The following is a 20,398-nucleotide window of genomic DNA, read 5'->3' on the forward strand; positions in this document are numbered from 1 at the left end:
CCCCAGACCCCAGCACCGTAAAGTGCGATAGAGGTGCATCTTGACTGGTAAATATGGGTCATATCACTGATTTGTCTGTCGCCCAGCTTCGCTGCAAATCTAAAAACACAGTGGACACTCTTTGCCATTTTTGCCCGGACATTCAGCATCTCATGTGACCATGTTCCATCTCTGGCAAAGGTAATCCCTAAGTAACAAAAGTTGTCTACCGTTTGAATTTTCTGCCCATCTATAAAAAAAGAATGAGTCTTTTTTCGGCTACGGCCACATACCATAGTGTATGTTTTACTCTTAGTAATCTGCAACTTCCTCATAGAAATAAAATCAGTGAACCTATCTATCAGCCGCTGGAGGCCGATTGGGGTCCTTGATAAAAGCACGGCGTCGTCTGCATGAAGCAGTTCCGGCACATCTTCACCCGTTCGCCTGTGGTGCATCTGATTTTACTAATCTGAGCGCTGCGTCCACCTCATTGATAAAAAGGGTAAAAAGGAAAGGGGCAAGGATGCAGCCCTGTCGAATGCCACATCTAACATTGAATTTAGGCGTACATTCTCCCCTATGCCCATACCGTACGGATGTTTGTAATCTTTCATAGAGCCTAGCCAAAAAATAAATTATAGGCTCGGGGCCCCAAGCTCTAATAGAGTTCCCATAAAATGGAATGGTCCACTAAATCGAAAGTGCTGCTTAAGTCGGCGAAGCATAGGTAAAGGGAACCTTGCTTGGCACAAGTGTATTTCCCAATTAATAAATGTAGATTAATACACTGTTCAAGCGTCCCTCACCCTTTTCTAAAACCGTATTGTGTTTTAGCTAAAATCCCATTATCCTCCGCCCACTCTTCTAATCTAACAAGTAAAATCCAACTCATAATTTTAATGGAGGAATCTAGAAGGGAAATTGGGCGATAATTTTTGGAATCTGATTTAACCCCCTTCTTGAAAATGGGAATAATAATTGCCTTGCTCCACCTCCTTTAGGGTTATATTTAGCAGTACTATAGGCCAGATACTAGGATTATCAGGAATATCACTTATAAGGTTACCTGATTTGAAAATACAAGAAAAGTGGGCGACCCAGGCTTCGCGGCTAACATGTGACATTAATTCAGGAACCGCCTCATCTTTTAAAAAAGGGGAATTAACTGTCGCCCAGAACAATTGGCAGCCTGAGGTCTCAGCGGCCTGAGTACGTTTATCCCAAGCCTCCTGTTGCAGCTCTTTCTTCCACTGTTTAAGTATGAATTTATAGTCTTAATTTCGTTACAAGCATCGGGTCCCTAGGTCTACTCGTCAATGCTTATTTTATCTGGGAAAGAGAAGAGGTGCAAGCATGATCAAACCAACCCTTGTTCTGGGTAAATTCCCTATTAGTGGTCTTGGTAAAAATAGAATCAATAGTATTATTAATTTTACAAAAATTCATTAAAATCAATGCAGGCTCGCTATTAACGTTCAAATTATCATTGATCTCCACTGAACATTCGGTAACAATGTTTTTAACACCTTATCCATGTTCACCCCTTTCCATTTTATTCTTGTACCATTAGGTCTATGTGGTTCAATATTACCCACAATTACTGGTGTATTTGTAGACCTATTTTCCCATATTTCTACTGTCATAATAATACAATTATGATCACTAAGTAAAGATTCTTCAATCCTGGGGGTGGTACACTTAGTGATGATATTAGTCAATACCAGGACATGATCAATGATTGAGTTCGCATTTCTACCTGTAAAGGTGGGGACCAAATTTCCCAAACCATCTCTTGCACACTGCATAATGTCCAAATCAAGGTCCGCCATAAATATATTCAGTGAATCGCCATATGGATTGTGGGGGAAGTGAATACCATCTTCTCCTACATCACTTCTTACCCCACAAACCTTTGTAGTGGACAGAGAACATATAGGTAAATTAAAATCGCCGACCCAAATTATATCAAAAATAACATCCTCTTCTGAACTTAACTTAACAATGACATTCTCTAGTTCAATAACAACTTTAGACCGTGAGCTGTGTCAAATAGGTTATTATAAAAATTAATTAAAAGAACGTCCTGGGCATGTTTTTGACATAACCAAAGAATCTGTGAGTGAAACCCGATGTTAATATTGACAGGCTAGTCAACAGGGAATTAAAAGGCCCCCCTTTGCTCTACCAGCCGCAGAGCCCTGGGCTTGTAGGTCATAAGAGACAAACCCCTCAAAACTAACAAATTCCATACACCAGGTCTCTTGAAGACAGATAATATCATTAGACTTAAGGAAATCCGTCCAACCTAACATTTCCCCCTTTTACTTGACATACAATTTCTGGTTCTGCGGGATGGGCAGTGTTACCTTCAGGGATCGCCCCGTACTCTTGGCTAGAGTGTCTTTCTCCAGATAGATATGTAGCTCTCTGGAGGTTAGCAAAATCCACAGGTCCCTGTCCCACTATGTTTTCATCCCCTGGTTCATCGGTCCCCCTGCTATCCACCATATTGATAGTATGGCGGTCTAGATCCTGTCAATCGTTCTCCTCAAGAGAACTGAGGGGTTGAAATCGATTAGATACAGGTAAATCAAAAAATGACTGAAGCGGTAATGCCCAGCTTATTTTTTGACAGTCCTGGGTTGTCCCTCTGGGGAATACCTGCTTTAAATGACTATAAAAGAAACCGAGTGAGAGTAATGAAGTACCATGTTCATTAACTGGCAAGGCTGCTGATCTGTTGAGGGAAATCCTAGCATAATGTGGGTTTTTAAAATGAATAAAGACACAGTCACCCGTATATGTTTCTTTAGAGGACCTATCCAGTTAACCCTTCTTGTGGTGAGGATATGGTCAGCGAGATTCACCGGGAACCCACAATGGTAGTTAAGCCAATGCACCGTTTTGTTTTTAGGTGATGCATGTGTTTCCATTGGTGTCGTACTGGGGGGCGGGGGGGCATTCACCAAGACTGCCACATATGGTGAGCAATCTGGGGGTAGGTTAGTTGTACTACAATGTTTCCCCTCCACTTGTTCTCTCTCTGTCCGGGTTTTGGTCTCCAGTGTGCTCTCCTTTCTTCCAGTCTTTAAGTTACTGACATCTCCTGTATGATTACTCCCTGCCAAAGACTTAGTAGGGCCTGGAGGGACTGGATTGTCCCCCATAACCAAATTGTATGCATTAGAATTGGCCCTCAACGGCCTGATGGTGCCAGGTACCTCCTCTGTAGTTGATACTATTCGGGGATTACTTATAATTTGGGGGCATTCTGTCTGTCTGTTACTAGATACTTTAAGTAGCTCATTGTAGATATTCAATTCCCCACCTAGCCTGGTGACTTCCCCATTTAGTGTGTCAATTTTATCATGTAACGGTTTTAAATATATTTCAATTTTGGCAACCAGGACGTTAATGATCTGATTGACCTGTATATCGTTTAACATCCCAGTGCTAACTAGTTGCTCTCCTACACAGGGGGCAGAGGTTGTTTTAATTACTTTGCTTAAACTTATCGTCCCCGGTTTAAGCTGGGGCTTCCTAAATCCCCTTTTCTTTCTTGGGGTGGGCACCGCGTTGGTAGACGACAAACAGGGGACAACTCCAGGCTCTGGGGACTTAGGTATGGGAGGTGTCTCAGCACAATCCACAATAAGTGTAGTACCTGGGCTGGAGGGATTACTTGGCTCAACAGAGGGGTCTATCAAACTTACAGGGGCTGGCAAGCTACCTAAACCTAGTGATAGTCCTATCAATTTCGACATTAATGGCGCTCACCGCCTTCACAAGATATGTATCAATGGTAGAACCCGCGGTCTTAGCATTATTTTTGTTACCTTTACGTTTCGACATGTCTAAAGTATCCTATTTAGCAAGATACTACTTATACCAGGCTAAATTCAGGTACCCACATATATGGAGAATCAGGACAAACAAACAGGCTTGAACTCCGAAGAAAAAACAATACAAGGAGAAAAGTAAAAAAGGGCAGGAGTGTCTAATTCTCGAGCCACCGATGCAAAGCTTATTGAAGAATTAAACCAAATAAGTGGCAAAGATTAAAAATATAAAAACACAGTCAACCAGGCTCTATAGTAGCCTGTATGAGGTCCATAGCCATAACAGGGATATGCTGGCTGATACTGGTCAAGCCAGCTACTCACAGTATCTACAACATGTTCAGGGGAAAATTCCAGGAGCGGGGACCAAGGGGTATGGTCCAGCCCAGCCTCTGACAGTCTCGGACGGGCTCAGACGGGCCCGCCCTTGGCCCGAGCTTTGCCCGGCGATTATCCGCGTGCGTCCCGCGCAGCGGTATGCACGAGTCCCATGCAGTGGTATGCACAAGTCCCACGCAGCGGTATGCGCGAGTCGTTTTATTGTTGCCGGTGGTAAAGGAGGGGCTAGGCACTCCCCGCTGGCTCCTGGGGCTTGTGGTTAGCGTGCAGTTCCCCCGCAGCTAGGCGAAGCGTCTCCCGTGAAGCGGGAGGCGCGAGGTGTTTAAGTCCTGCCGCTGTCCTGACGCCGCTGCCGGTGGTGAAGGAGGGGCTAGGCACTCCTCGCTGGCTCCTGGGGCTTGTGGTTTGTGTGTAGTTCCCCCGCAGTTAGGCGAAGCGTCTTAATTAAGTTAACTAACTTAACTTGCGCTGTTATATCTTCTCACTGTCTGCAAAAAACATATAGAACACCTCATAGACCCTTTTGAGGCCAAACTGCCACCAAGAAAGTAGCGTAAATGGGGATTATGTGACTACTGCCAATCTAACAAGAAGGTTCCAGCCAGCATTTGTACACTTTACAGTGCATGAAAAAAAAACAGCTCTTAAAAAAATAAAAATGTATAAAAGTCCTACCATGCCTCACAAACTTGGTAGCACTGTGCAGTGTAACGCATGGTAGTCCATTGGTATCCCCTATTTCCACACTTAGCTCTCTTAGCTCATAGGCAACTCAAAAGCTGGATTCTCCTCAGCACGCTCATCAGCGCATTCCTCCTTTCTCCTTTCTCCAATTCTGCCTGCGAGACCCCTGGTGACCTCAGGCAGCCTCTAACTTCAGCCTTGGCGGTGGTATCTCACCACGCAACTGTGATCTGAGGGGGGGAGGAGCAGCAAGGAACAGCTGACGCTGCTCGAAGCCTCAGAGCCGCCACATGCCGCCACACTCCTCACGCGCCGGCAAAACATTTCCAAACTGGAGAAAACTGCAACCCAGGCAATGCTCATGACACACCGTGGTGGGCTGGCGGATGTTAAAAAGCTTTCCTCATTTATTGGCAGTGTGCCCTTAGCTGACTGAAACCGCTTCGCTCCGCATTCAAAATCTCTCTTCTGAACACCTTTCCAAATGCCGATATCGCGCCCTCTCACTGGAGCCTCGTCTCGCTGCTAATAGCATTTAAGTTTCCTTATTTGTAAGGGCTGTTCAGCACATGCACTGCAAACACATCACTGACCACTTTTTGCAGATTCACAAACATAAGTTGACTTAATGGGGGTAAGCATTTCTGTTGTGAAGGTTCAGGTTGACATCATAAACCACTTTCTCTGTTTCTAGACTGTTTAGAATAGAGTCAAGATTTAAATCCTGAGTCAATCACCCAATGTGGTAAGACAATTAGCCCATGGTGGTACCAGTGGTTTAAAGATTCAATTAAAAAAATGGGGATTAAATTTCAATAAAATTGCTATTGCATATTGGCACCTTATATTCTTATGGACACTTCTAAGTGCTGATTTCTCACCTTTCAAATTCTCCCAGGCGTCAGACTGGATATGAAAATGTTTTCTGCTGTAGCTCCCGTGCAAAGATAGGCGTTATCTCAGACTTTACGGTGGCTTTGTTGGAAATGAAGAGTCATATATATGCAACACACCTACAAAGTTATCTTGGTTTCTTTTAAAGAAAGTTTGTGCATCAGATGCAGAGCAACACATGAATTAGATAGTGTTCTGAATCTAAATCGGGACCTGATGACCTAGCAGAAGTCCACTGTACAGAACGGGGAGCAAAGTGGGTAATTGAGGAATAAGCGGTTAGGTAGGATATTCATCAGGTAGATTGCTAAGGTCACTAACTTGCACCTCTAATGGATACTTCAAACTGTAGATTCCTCACCTTTTGATTAGAAACCCAGGCAGTGCCCTTCAAAAGGATGTCAGTCAGAAGAGTGGACTTTACACCAGGAAGTCCTGGTGCAAGGACAGAAGGGCTGTCCCTATGGACCTGAGAATCAATACAATAGGGACTGGTGAAGGTGTGGACAGATGCTCCTATAGCAGCCGGACAGAAGTCCAGCCGAAGTTAGATAGATATCCACCAGACAGGGGATGTGACAGAAGGTAAATAATTTGATCATTTATTTGTTGTTGCCATAATTTATTTTTTATTCTGGTAGCAGCTCCGGGTGTTTTTTTGATGGGAAACAGAATTACCAAATTTAATTTAAAAAGTTTTTAAAAGTAGAAATCAGCAGTATTACTGATACTGCTTCTTTCAGGCATAATTGCAGAACTCAGAATGAACTTATTAGCCAAATATCTTCAGCTTTTGTCTAGAAAAATGATGTCTTTAAACCTTAGGGACTCTTACATAGTATTCAGTTGTGTTGTGATCCATAGAACATATCATCTAGCAGCAAAACTTTAAGAGCATGTCAATTTGAATATTGAGAAAGTCAATGTCAATATGAATAACAATACATTCATGTATAAAAACAAAATCACATCTTTACTGACGAATATTCCCGTTATAAACTCCATATCAAACCTGATTCAGAAATGGGTAGCTAGGCAGGCCCTGAGACCCAGGCCCAGGGTTACTGACTGACAGGTCACAGGTGGGGTAGCACGTAGCCAGCATACAAATGCACAAGCAGGAAATCCCAGATTGATCCTACAAATAGGTGGAGCAACACCACAAATGGTCCAGAGAGATTGGGCCGAATAAAGCACACATGGCCGGAGGGGTGCATGCATTCCCAAAACACCTCAAAGTCAGATGTCACATGAAGTTAGGAACACTTAGCCAATCAAGACACAGCACACACAGTACATGCAGTGATCACATGCTTCCCATGCCGGACATCTGAACACGTTACCCACTGGCCGCATTGTGTCAATGCATGTCAAGGCCCACCTGTATTTCTCAGCCAATACTTTGATTTAAGGCTCCAAAGACAGAGGTGCAAAATACTTAGCAAAAATTGATTGCAGGAAACATTTTATTACATTCACTGCACTGTATAAAAGTCTGTGTTAAACCTATTTGAAATTGAGACAGTACTCAGACCCTATACCTGTTACTGTGCTACGGGCCGTATAGTTTAATTAAACAAACTGTTTCTGTTTTGCCAAATGCCTCTTGTCTCTTGTTTTTTCAAGGTATTTCATGTTCAAGCAACATTTTGGCGAGCCAGCCAGGATCTGATTGGTACCTCAAACCCTACTACAGCCAAAGGAAGGGGACCCCACCTGGGCAGGTTCACATTTGCCCAACAAGGAAGGTGAGCAGACACCACAATTGGGTGGAAGTCCTGCTGAATCCGCAGGGCGGACGTCCTTCCTAAAGCAGCCATCACAGAGGGTAAGAGACTACATCAGAACCTTAGTAAAGTATTATTATCGGTTAATGTGACGTCATTGTACACCATGATATATGCACACATGACAACGTCAATATTGGTGAACGGGATGTCAAGGGATTGCCATGATATATGCACCCATAACAATGTCAATACCAGTAAATGCAATGTCAATGTATGACATAATCTATGCATGCATAGCAATGTCAATACCAGTAAAAACTATGTTGATATGTGTTATGACAAATGTATGCATAATAATGAGAATCTTGGTAAATATAAGATATCACTGACCGCCATGTTATATGTACACATAATAACAAACTCATATCCTTGCTCTTGAATTCACCCAAGATGATCTCCCCATCAACCCTGAGCCAGAGATATGTGGTCAGACAAGCCCTGCCACCCAAACCCAAGTCTACCAATTGATAGGTCGCAGGTGAGGTTACACTTGGCCTGAAGACAAACGCGCAAACAGGGAAAACCCTGATCGATCCCCCAGATCCAATCTCCACAAAGAGGTCTGAGGAGATTGGCCCCAATAAAATACGTATGGACAAAGGTGCTTCTTCCCAAAATAACACTAAGTCAGATTTCACATATAGTTATGAACACTCCACCAATCAGAACACAGCATGCACACCAAATACCAAATGCAGTGATTACACTCTCTTCCAGCAGGACATCTGGACACATACACACTGCAGGTTTTATTTATGGTTAATAACTAGGCCTGGATCTACATGCTTTGCAGGAATGTGTAATCATTTTATTGTAACTCAAGAACTGTATATATTACCAGGCAAAACTTCTGTACATTGAGATTGTCTTCAGAGACGACTTGATGCTTTCCCGGCCTCAGCATTTATTTAACCAACTTGTTCTTGTTTTGCCAAATGAATCTTGTCTTTTCATTTTTTTAAGGTAATTTTCTATCTGAGCAAGAAAAGCATGTGGCGTATGGCAAACTTGGGAGAAGCGTACAAAGATAACCTGAGCGCCCTGCCACTGACAGAATCTGGCTTATTACCTAATTTATATGTCCTACCTGAGTAGTTGCAAGGCGGCCTCAGAGGCGATCCTATGGAAGTCACCTTTTTTCAATAGTCAGCCTGCTACTAAAGGTAAATATTTATTGTATTTTATTTCAGAGTCGACAACTCAATCTTATTTTTTAGTCTAAAAGGATTTCTCAGTGTCAGCGATTTTCCAAAGCTGTTGGTATCTGAAAGAAGTGAAAGGTGTTGATCGCCTGGACCGGTGGGCATAACACAGATGGAGTGCTTTTTCCACTGGTCGTGACACAGATGGTATGCTTAGCCCCTGGGTGTGGTACAGGGTGCAGTTCGGACATTTAGGGAAAAAGGTTTGGACCTGGGAGATTAGGTGTAAATTGTGTTTGGCAAAGAGGGGCCTTTGGTTCCGGATTATCAATGACTCAATGTTTCATATGAAGATTCTGCTTGAACCATAATTGAGGTCAGGAGTCAATATCATTCAGATACTTTATTGACAAATTGCATTTTTTATGTTGCCACCCGGCATATATATTGTTATTTGTGTTAATGAAATGTTCATTTGTTGATGCATCTACACATAGCGATGAGCTCGTAGTTACGTAATTAGAAACAGTAAAGCCCCGGTGAATCTTTTCCCCACAATTCATATTGAAACTAAAACAAAAAAGCTAAGGTATCTTGCCCGCTAAACAACCAAATTTTAATGGAGACACAATTAAAACATAAGCAAATCTTGTTCTCCACACAGGCTAAAAAGCATACCAAACATTTGCCAAGAATGGCACGCACACACAAAGGCGCATACATTTCTTTGGCCAAAGGAGGGAACTTTTGATAATAACATGCTTGGATACATGAGAACATACATACAATCAAAATACACGGGTCAAAAGAAACATAAGAGAGAGGCATTCTTAGAACTATGGGTCATCTATGAGGAGGCCCAGATCGACAGTCCTGCACTACAGATAGCAAACAAGGCTACTGCACCTCCCCCATTATATGCAGGTATGAAGGTGCTCTCACCGATCTTCCTGCATTAGGATACTCGAATCCTTCGGTTGAAGGAGTCGGCGAACTCCCCACCAAACAACAAGTGGCTAGGCCCAGGCATGAGAGACTAACAGGCCAGCAGGCCCAAGCAGTCACAAAGCAACCCCAGTCTTGTGCAAGTGCCCCCAGATGTTTGACCCCCTGTCCGTCGTGCCTGACACATAGAACCGCAGTGGTGCAGAGAACACATGCCCTCATTGATTTAGGCGACCACACACGACTGACAGGGAGGTTTGTAGCGGTTCTAGACATTGATACTGCTAGTGGCAATGAGGAAGGAGACCCCAGTTCTCTGGGATCCGATGACGAGGTTGAGGCTACAGGTCTTGCCCAGTCAGCAAAGGGAGAAATACGGGAGCCAATGCGCGAGTCAGATGTGTGGCTCACGACAACACCCACCTCGTACTGTCAACCACTAGCCAACTGGAGGAAGAACCAGTAGACATGGCCCTTGTGAACAATATACCATACAACTTTGTAATAGACACAGGAGCGGCAAGGTCATGTCCATGGGAAGTGGTGGTCCTCTCATCAAAAGACAACATGGTTTTGCAGGGATTTATTTTTTGGGTATGATGTCTAGGATCCCCTTCACAAAACCCCTCAAACTAAAGGGAGGAGGGATTTTAGCGAGAGGATTGTTATTATATTCCCCTTCATCCATGAATAGTCTATTAGTACAAGATCTGCTGGCCAAACTGAGAATGACCATCCAGTTTACCGACAAAGGGACCATGGCCTGCTCTTTCACAGGGGATTCGACAAAGGATCTATAGCATTGAAAGACCACCTCAACACAAGTATACCAGCATAGACACCACCTACCAACCAGGCCATCTTCACTGAGGCATTTTGGCATACATGTGAGGACTCCAAGGTGTAGGTGAACTTGTTCTGCATTGGGCACATCAAATGCACTGCCTCCTAGTTGAGACAGATAAACAGACAACAAAGTTTGCAACTAATAAGGTAGTTAAGAAGGAAAAGAGTCGCGATTACGCTACACACACATCCACTGGGTACCCTGGGACAAAGCGAGAACAGGGGGTAAGGCAAGTGGGGGCAATGACCATAACAGCTAGATCCCATGCACCTTTTTAAACACGGAGCTCAGGCAATATTGCTGCCAAGGCCCCTCTACACACCTTGGTGTGGCAGAGATGAGGTTACATGGCACAATGGGGTGCATTCACCTTGCCTAAGGACCCCTCTCAGCCATCAAGTACGATACCTGAATGCTTTGCTATCCTAATTAATGCTTCACACAAAGAAGACAAAAATCCTCTGCGAAGAAATGTCACCACTGATCGCAGGGAAAGGAAGGCTGAGTATGAGATGAACGGGCATACATATGCACCCCACATGGTGACCCACGAGGACAATCCCTAAACAGGAGCAAGCCATGGGAGACACTGCAAAATTGGTGCAACACGAATTGAAAAAAACCTCCCTTGAGGGGCTGTATTGTCTGAGAATGGCACCAATCTTAAAAGGGGCTCCATCGCAAATTCCCAGAGAGTTTCAACCTAGTTATAGCGGCAGAGGCCAGGGAGGTTGGCAGCACCAGACCTTATGGTATGTTACTATTACCACTGGATGGGCCACCTGGCAAATCGATGCTGGTTAAAAGCATACCTCAAACAGAGATCGATGGGTCAGGGCCTACCATCACAAAATCCTAATCCCCAGAATCAAGCTCAGGGAAACCCAAATACACTGTACATTCAGCCACAGGGAGGCCAGTCAGCCACTGCACCTTCATAACAGGGATCAGGTAGTTGAAAAAACATGTGGCAACAGCAATTACAGACTGGGAACTCAGTCCAACAGGGACCGGGGCCACAGCCTTTGCACAGAGGGGTAACTGTCTGGGCATGTAATGTCTTCACACAAACACATTGTATAAATGTGAATTAAGATAAAACCCAAGAGTAAAAGACTCCAATTTGCCCACAGCCCAAGGGTTAACTGTACCAAAAGCCAAAAGAAGGACCAGTGAGACAACGTTGAGAATTTGGGGATTCAGGGCTACTAAATATGCTCTGCCAATTGGGCATCCTCACTAAAGTCTTCTATTAATGGCACCTATGGTAGCCAAGGCCCCACTTTGATGCTTATTCCCCAGGACGGGGTTGGCTGGCCACGCCACATGGGGAGGGCAGTCTGATGAGGGCACTGGCCAGGGCAGTTCCATGACCAAGTACATAATAAGCAGGAACCCAGTTTCCCAAATTCAAAGTCAAATGCGACAGGTTCCAATTACCAAGTCAAATGGTCCCCATTCTCAGCCGTTCAGCCATGGATCCATGTTTCCATCATGGCATGTAATTCCAAGAGCGCGCCAAAAAAAAACTAGAATCCTCCGACAAGATGAAGGTCCCCCTTTTCAGTTCTAAGATGAAGCTGTACTCAAGTATCAGTATCCAGGATTCTCGTATGCTTGAGATAGTAAAGACCCCACAACCTCCACAGCACACGCACAAGAGTCAATAAGTTGTGATGCCCCCTTATGGCGTCAGGCCCATCGAGAGGTTCACTAGGTCAGCCAGACCTCCCGGAGTTGCGATGAAGTCTCGTTCCAGTCCACATCCCTAGGCAAAGTTCAGTGAATGTTCTTGACCTTAGCCATGGACCCCCCACATTTTTTGATCTTGGTGATGTATTCTGTTATTTCCTTCTGGTTTTTCGACTATCCGAAGTTTAGGTCACCATGCCAACCTCTAGCTCGCCCTGTAGTTGGAAGTCCCTTGCCACAAACCAGGAACTACAAATCCAAGCATGACTGAGAAGACATAGTTGGAGGGAGAGGGGGGTGCCTAGAAGAGGGGAGGCTGCAAAATCCATCACTGTTCCAGGCTAGAGTAGAACACAGACTGTGATCACCCCTGTATCAGGCCTAGCAACTGTCCAAATCACCAGGCCTCACATACACCAACCGCAGAAAGCAGTAAACCCCGACCTTGGATACCACAACACGGTAATCAGGGGTACATGGGAGCCACAGAATGACTTTCCAACTGCTTTTGCCTCATGATAGGTAAAATAACAGGTTATGCGAGATCTAGCAAAGCGCCCAAAACCCAACAAAAATAGCCCAAAGTTAGCCTAAAAAGGGAAGCCACTAACGACAGAGTAGAACCAATATATCTGGTGCCACACAGAAGAGGCACTTTGCATGCCGAATGCCTGGAGACGCGTTATCTTGGGGCACAGTGCAGGCATCACACAACACTCAACAATGACATGCCTCCTCCTCGTTCAGTTTGCACACATGTGGGTAGGGTCTCAGGACACTGGCTAAGCTCATACAAGTCTAGATAAAACTGATAGATTCATCCCCATAATCATAAGGACACCCCTTAAAACACTAATCCAAACACTCAGTTAAGTACAAGGACTCATAAGGTAGATTAATCCGCCTGATTACCCATAAGCCACTGTTAGACCTGGCATCCTTGGCGTGGTTTCCTGAGACTTTTTGCCTCTGTCGTCTCCTACATTTTTGACACTGTGACAGCTTTTGTTTTGCTGGTTTAGATGCTTTGGGCACTTTGCCACTGCTGATCAGTGCCAAAGCGCAAGTGCTCCCTGGTTAAATTATTACTATGATTGGTTATCCATAATTGGCATATTTGTTTTACCAGTAGGTTTCTAGTAAAGTGCACTGAGTGTGCCAGGGCAGGTAATTCAAATTCTACTAGTGGGCCTGCAACACTGATTGTGCCACCTACATGAGTAGCCCTAAAATGGTGTCTCAGGCCTGCCACTGCAGTGCCGGTGCACAGTCTGTGAACTGCCATGTTGTCCTGGTCAGTGTACACACTGGCCATGCCCAACCCTTCCCTTTTCTTACACATTGGACACCCCTATCTTAGGCCCAAGGTACCCCGCTGAGCAGGGTGCAATGTATATGAAAGGTAGGGCATGTTCCAGTGTGGGTAACATGTCCTGATAGTGAAATACTGCCAATTTAGTGTTTTTACTATTGAAAGGCTATCTTGCCCAAAGGGTAGAATGGGAAATGCTGTGTATCATATTTACCTGCATATCTTCCCATAGCGTCAATATAGACAAATGGAGTCTGGTATCCCTGAACTCAGAATTTGATAACGCATATTTTAGGAAAGATGTTTTTTAAATTCAGGGTTTGAAAATAGCACTTATAGAAAGTGTCTATTTTCCTGCTCAACCTTTCTGTGTGCCTCTGCCTGTTTGTGTATTGACTGTCTGGTTTGTGAGTGACAGGGGCTGGGGGTGGCTGCAGGAGGCTGGTCGAGTCCGCACTAGGCTGCATAGACCTATCTGCACTTAGAGTGGTGGGAGGAGTTGCACCTGGGCCTAAATAGGACTGTGCCTGCTTTCCACAATGCTGGCTCCACCTCCTGCGGTGTGTCTGCAGGCCCTGGCCTCAGTCACAAGGAAAGAGACATGCCCTGGCAGAGGACACCTCGAACTGGTTTGGACTGGATCCTGGACCCCTCACACATGTAAGAACAAAGACTTTTGGGGTAGAAGTAGCTGTGCTGAAACCCAAGTAAAATTAGACTTCTACAATCAAGAGGAACCTCTGCCCAAGGAGATCAACTGAAGAAACTGAGGAGAAGTAGTGCCCTTGCTGTGTGTTCTGGGGCTGGCCTGCAATTTGCTGATTCTGCTGAGGGTGAGGCTGAAGGACTTTGCTGTGTGCTGTGTCCCTACTCTGATTGAAAACCAAGGACTTTGCTGTGTGCTGTCTCCTGAGAGTCTCCAAGGGCCCGAGGAGAGCTGGCCTCCTGTTTGCAACTCAGGGATATACAAGTTTGCCAAGGACATCTGTAATCTGCCCTACATCATGTTCTGCTGTTATCTGCTGGGGCCTGGGGCTAATTGCGTGTCCCCAGGAAGTTATTCTTGCTGCCTGGCCTGTGAACGTGCTTGGCTGCTCTCCACCAGTACTGAGAGTGCCGCGTTCATCACAGCCGCTGACCCGTGAGCAGAACAAAGTAGTGAGGACTGGTGTCTCTTTCCCACCGGCCCCAATCGCTGACAATTATTGCCCCTTCAATTGAGAATCACCACCGCACCTCAAGCTGTGCGCCCGAGGCCGGAATCGCCGAAGAGAAGAGCAGCGGAATTCGCTTGCCGGCATTCACCGCTGCTGGTCTACTGGTCCGGAGCGTCATCTTCAAGGCCACGCTGGTATTTGTTCCCGCTCCTTAGCGTCATCGTCAAGGCCGCGCTGGGATTGGTTCCTGCAGTGCAAGCCTCCCAGTGACTCAGAGGCTTGGTCTTGCGGCGCCGCCTTGTGAACGAGGAAAGAGCAAGGCGTCTCTAAGCAACCGGGACGAAGCTGTGTCCAAGCCTGGGAGCAGTGCCGGAAGAATCGCCGCCCGGAGGATTGCCGCGCTGACCACACAGTCCCATCCTGCCTCAAGGTAACTCCGCTCTGATCAATGACCAGAGCCTGCTTCCAAAGCCTTACTATTGAGCACGTTACCAACGGGCCGGGTCCGGGGGCCTACCCGCTGCACTTGATCGCTCATTTGAAAGAGGGCGATCCCCTGATTAGAATGGGACCAAGCAGGGTAGCACATTCCATGCTACAACGGGGGCATCTTCTTTTTTATCACTAAGGGAACCCATTTTGCCACATACAAGTTAATTTTTGTTGACAAAGAGAACCTACAAGAACATTGCTATAAAAAGAGTAACTTTATTATAGGTATGTGCAATTTCAGATGTTTTAATCTGAACTAAGCTATATAAAGATATTGATATTTTTAAAACACCCTGTGTGGTGTTTCACTGTGTTACTGTGAGTGTTGGTGCAAATACTTTACACATTGCCGTGGGGATAAGCCTGTCTGCTTGTGCCAAGCTACCATGGGGGTGAGCGGGGGCCATCAATAGTGTGTAGCCGCTTACCCTGACTAGAAGTAAGGGTCCCCATTTGGACAAAGGTACTTACCTCTGCCAACTAGAGACTCGCAAATCTAACAGCCACCTTTTAGAATGTAACCATCAAAAAGATACCATGACTGGGGCCACCTTCTGGTGCCTAACTATAAAACTGCATAAATGGAGTGCGGTGAACCAACCTGTAATGGAAATACAGGAACCCCCAATAAAACGATTATTAACCATGGCGCACATGCAGTGTTTTTCTGAATTAACAAACAAACCAAGGTCTTACCCAACAGGTCTGCAATCTAACCACTGAGTGTAACACCTTTCAGCTGCCACATCATCACCCGCTTACAGATCCAAAGACTATGAATCAAAGTTACAAACTGCACTGTGAACTTTTTTTTTTTTTATAAATTAAACATGCTCACCACATATTACCAAATATGAAAGTACAAAGCTGGTACCTAAATATAACATGACATAGCTAATACATCTGGAGGTTATCCTGCCATGCTCTCACTGTAAAATAGATCAATACAAGCAGTGGAATAAAGTATTATAGGACATAACAGTTGTACAATTCCTAATCGCACTCCTGAGGGGAGAGTCCGTCTCCGATCTCCTGGCTAAGATTGTGTTTCATGATGCTTACCCCTGTATTTCCACCACAGGCCCCACACCTTCTCCTAATTCCCAGGGCGACCTCTGCTGCGGTAGATTACCTCCTCCACCCTCTGACACCAATCTAAATCCTTTTCCCACTCCAGAATTGTTGGCTTGTGTGTGGCCCCCCACTGCCTCACAATGTTGCAGTTATCCACCCCCGTCACCAGTGCCAACCACAATTTACTATATTTGGGCCAGTCCTCCACCCCCTGGATCAGTAGGAGCAGCCTCTTTGCATCCATCAGCACTTCGAACAAGAGGGCATCCGACATCACCACAGTCAGTCCCTACCAGAACTTGTACTGTCAATTTTTTAATCAAACTGTTGAACGAAAACACCCAATAACCATAGGACCACAGACATCTCCTCTGGATCCATTTCCAAGACCTGCAATGTTGAACCTCATGTTGGGGGGCGGAGCTAGCCGAGACACAAGATGGCCGCGCATTGAGCAAGCCCCTCCGGGCGGGCAACTTCATCATCCTCATCCTGCACTAAACTCGGGGACTTCATCCCATCAAACAGCTGTCACTGTTGCATAAACATACTACCCACACTCGGAGAACGTTTTGTGGTGCCACCCCCGCTGGACAAGAATATATGGCCTCGAAAGCTGCAGAGGCCTTCTGGTGACTGGGACGAGTGACGCACCGGCCTGGAGTGATCGGACAGGCCGAGATACACAGCACGCAACCCGGACCGCGGAGGACCCGGCACCCGCACAACGGAGGTAAAATATCATGGCTCCTGGACTGGGCTGTGGCCCCTGCGCCCGCCCTTCTGCTTGCGATAGGGCCACGGAAGCGGGCCGCGAGTGTGAATTCCACAATATTAACAAGGTGCGGCGTGGTTCTTGAGAGGGCCGGTGGAGGGACGGAAGCTTAGAAATGCCAGTAATTAGTACACGGTGCAGACGGGCTCGAGGCCCGAGACTGAGCCGCGGCGGACACTCTACAGATCCTCCAGCCCAACCGGGCCCACACAGACGACCACTGGCAGAAATAGGTCGCATACCACGAAACATTTTCCTGCTGAGGTGGCAATCGGCAGTCAATTGTGGCGATCATCCAACCTGTGGGCATAAAGAGGGTCGTCAGAGCAGGGTACCCCTCCTTTGGTTGTGAGACGGCGTACACTCTGGGCCCACGACATATAGGCAGAAGCGGTGCAGAAAGGTGAGCCACAGAACGCGAGGGCACAAGAGAAACGTGGACCACTGGCGCTGCGGGACTTGGGGGCGCACATAACCACTCAGGCATCCACAATAGTAGCGAGGTGGACAGACAGCGACGTGTACCGGAGGCAGGAGGATAAAGGTGGGCGCAGCTGAACCTGGCAACCGTCTCCTGTGAGAACGCGCGTGGACGTTACCTGTTAATTGCCAGTGGCTAAGCATTGAGGGGAGTCCCTGGGGTACTGTGCAAGTTAATCCTTCTACACTGCGCGTGACCCACCTTTCTAAGGCAGCGGAGCGTCGGCTATCACTCTGAGGACTTCATGGGAAAACCAGATAAAAATCAGCCCAAAAATTTTTTTGACACTACAAAAAAAGCGGCAGAACAATCTGGAATGGAACAACTGGCACCTCCACCGACAGCGTTGCATACGGGTGGGCCTCCGGCGGATAACATCCAGTCGATGTTTCTCACGATACAAACCGCGCTGACAAACATTGATTGCAAAATTGACTCTCTCACTCATAGAGTGTATCGGATGTCCGAACGACTAGACCGCCATACAGAAAGGATTGACATGGCCGAACGCATGATAATGGATGTGGAAGACGCCAACAACCAAATGAACACTAAAGAATCTGGAATAGACAAACAATTAGCCACGCTAGCTGCAAAGACTGAGGATTTGGAAGCCATGTCTCGAAGAAGCAACATCCGCCTCATGGGAATTGCGGACACTACCAACACAGGCCCCATGGAGAAATACGTGGAACAACTCTTGATCACGTTGCTGGGCAGAGACACATTCTCGGACGTGTTCCTCATTGAAAGAGCCCACAAATCCCTGGCTCCCAAACCACCACTGGGCACTAGACCGAGGCCCATTATTGCTAAACTACTAAACTACCGCAAAATGGATGCAGCATTGAGAAAAGCTAGAGAAATAGGTACCCTACGTCATGAAGGCATGGACATAGCCCTATACCCTGATTTTACACAATCAGTTCAGGAAGCGAGGAAGAAATATGGTATGGCAAAACAAAAACGTCATGAACTACAGATACCATATGCTATGTTGTACCCTGCACGACTCAAGATAATTGACGACGGTGCAACAAAGATCTTCAGCGAACCTAAAGACATTATGAAATACCTGCAGCTGAGGAAACCGAAAGTAGAGCGTAGGAGATCGCCACGTGATAGACCTCAGGAGCGAGAAGCTATGTCAGATGTGGAGTGATAACCCTCGGCTGCGCAGCGATGCCTCGGTATCTCCCTGACTGCACCATGGACAAGTGATTTTTGGTTTTTAGTGCGGCAGTGGCGGCCACACTACTAACGAATGGCCTGCTGGGAACTCTGCCACTGGTGAGCTGCATTGACTCGCGGTGCGACAAGGCCTGACTACGGCACCGCGGGCTGGGACACAGTCCAGATGCTCAGATAAGTTAATATTGGAGAGTAAACAATCTTGCAATGCTGGGCTGTTGTAGTAACTGTGTAATATAAATTATCAACAGTGTTGTGATTATGCTGTGATATGTCCAATTACGACATGAGGAAGCTATGAGGTTCACAGATATAGTGCATTACTATTTTATTATATGCCCCTCAACACGAACTAGCGAGGGGAAGAGTCTCGGCAGCTCCTGCCGACTTGTGTACTTCACAATCGTTCTTGTTTGGGGAGTATATGAACGGGGAGGTGGGTTAGGCACATGGGTATTTTGGGGGTATTGTCTTCGTTGATGGGAGCACGACGGAGTGGGATGGGGTGGGAAAGGGGGGGTAACCACAAAAATCACCGGGCAGATATAGATGGTAACAGTATTCGATGTTTATATTATATGTGTTTTGAACTCATGCAGTATTACAGAATTGCTTTTCCTTTGTGTGTAAACTATGACGATTGATTTGAGACAAGTTCGGATACTGACCTTCATGACATGGAATGTGAGGGGACTTCAAGATCCACGTAAGATTAGAAAGGTAGTTGCATATTTAGATAGACACACAGTTGAAGTGGCCTGTCTGCAAGAAACTCATATTGCCCCTCAACGAGAGTGCAGAATTGACTACAGATGGCACAGATTTGCGTGGCATCTTCCTATTCAAACTACGCTAGGGGGGTGCTGATACTGATTAGGCGTAATATCCACTTTACGCTCACTGACACGATCACCGATGACCAGGGAAGATATGTTTTCTTGAGAGGAAACTTTGGGGGCACAGATATCACACTTATTTCCGTATATGGGCCTAATGTGGATGATCCACAATTCTATGGAAACATCTGGGCCAAACTGAGGGAAATTCAGCCAACAGCTATCATATGGGGGGGGGATTTTAATTTCTAGACCCTCTGTGGGACAGATCAGCTGATACTGATAAGCATGGTAGACGGTCAGGCAGATCATTGCTAGATGGAATGGAAGAATGGTTTTTGATAGATGTATGGCGGCTGCGGCACCCGGGAGGCAGAGAAGGTACATGTACTTCACTGACACATAACACCTGGTCGAGACTAGATTACTGGTTGACCACACAAGATGTCAGTACTTGGGAAACGGCAGTGGAACATCTGCCTAAAACGCTGTCTGATCACTCCCCAGTGCGACTGGAATTAACTGTCCCTACCCATACCCCGAAGCAGTTCACAAGGCGACTACAACAATCAGCACTGAAGGATCAAATATTCCGTAGCGAACTGCTCCAAGCCATTATAGACTTTTTTCAAAACAATGTGGGCTCGGTAGACAGTGCTAGGTCGCTGAGGGAGGCGTTTAAAGTTACCATAAGAGGCCATTGCATTGGTAAGCATGCAGGGATACTTAGAGATATTAGGCAACAACTAGCCATGATAGAAAAAGATATCCAGAAGCTGGAAGCTGAATATGCTACCACACTACAAGATTCCACTTTGGCGGACATACGAAACAAAGTAGACACATATCATGAATTTGCAGACACAGAAATAAAATATTTGTCAAAACACTACAAGGCCAAGGCGTACGGGGAGGGGGGTAGACCA

Source organism: Lissotriton helveticus, chromosome 1_1, assembly GCF_964261635.1.
Source record: "Lissotriton helveticus chromosome 1_1, aLisHel1.1, whole genome shotgun sequence".
NCBI classification, from domain to species: Eukaryota; Metazoa; Chordata; class Amphibia; order Caudata; family Salamandridae; genus Lissotriton; species Lissotriton helveticus.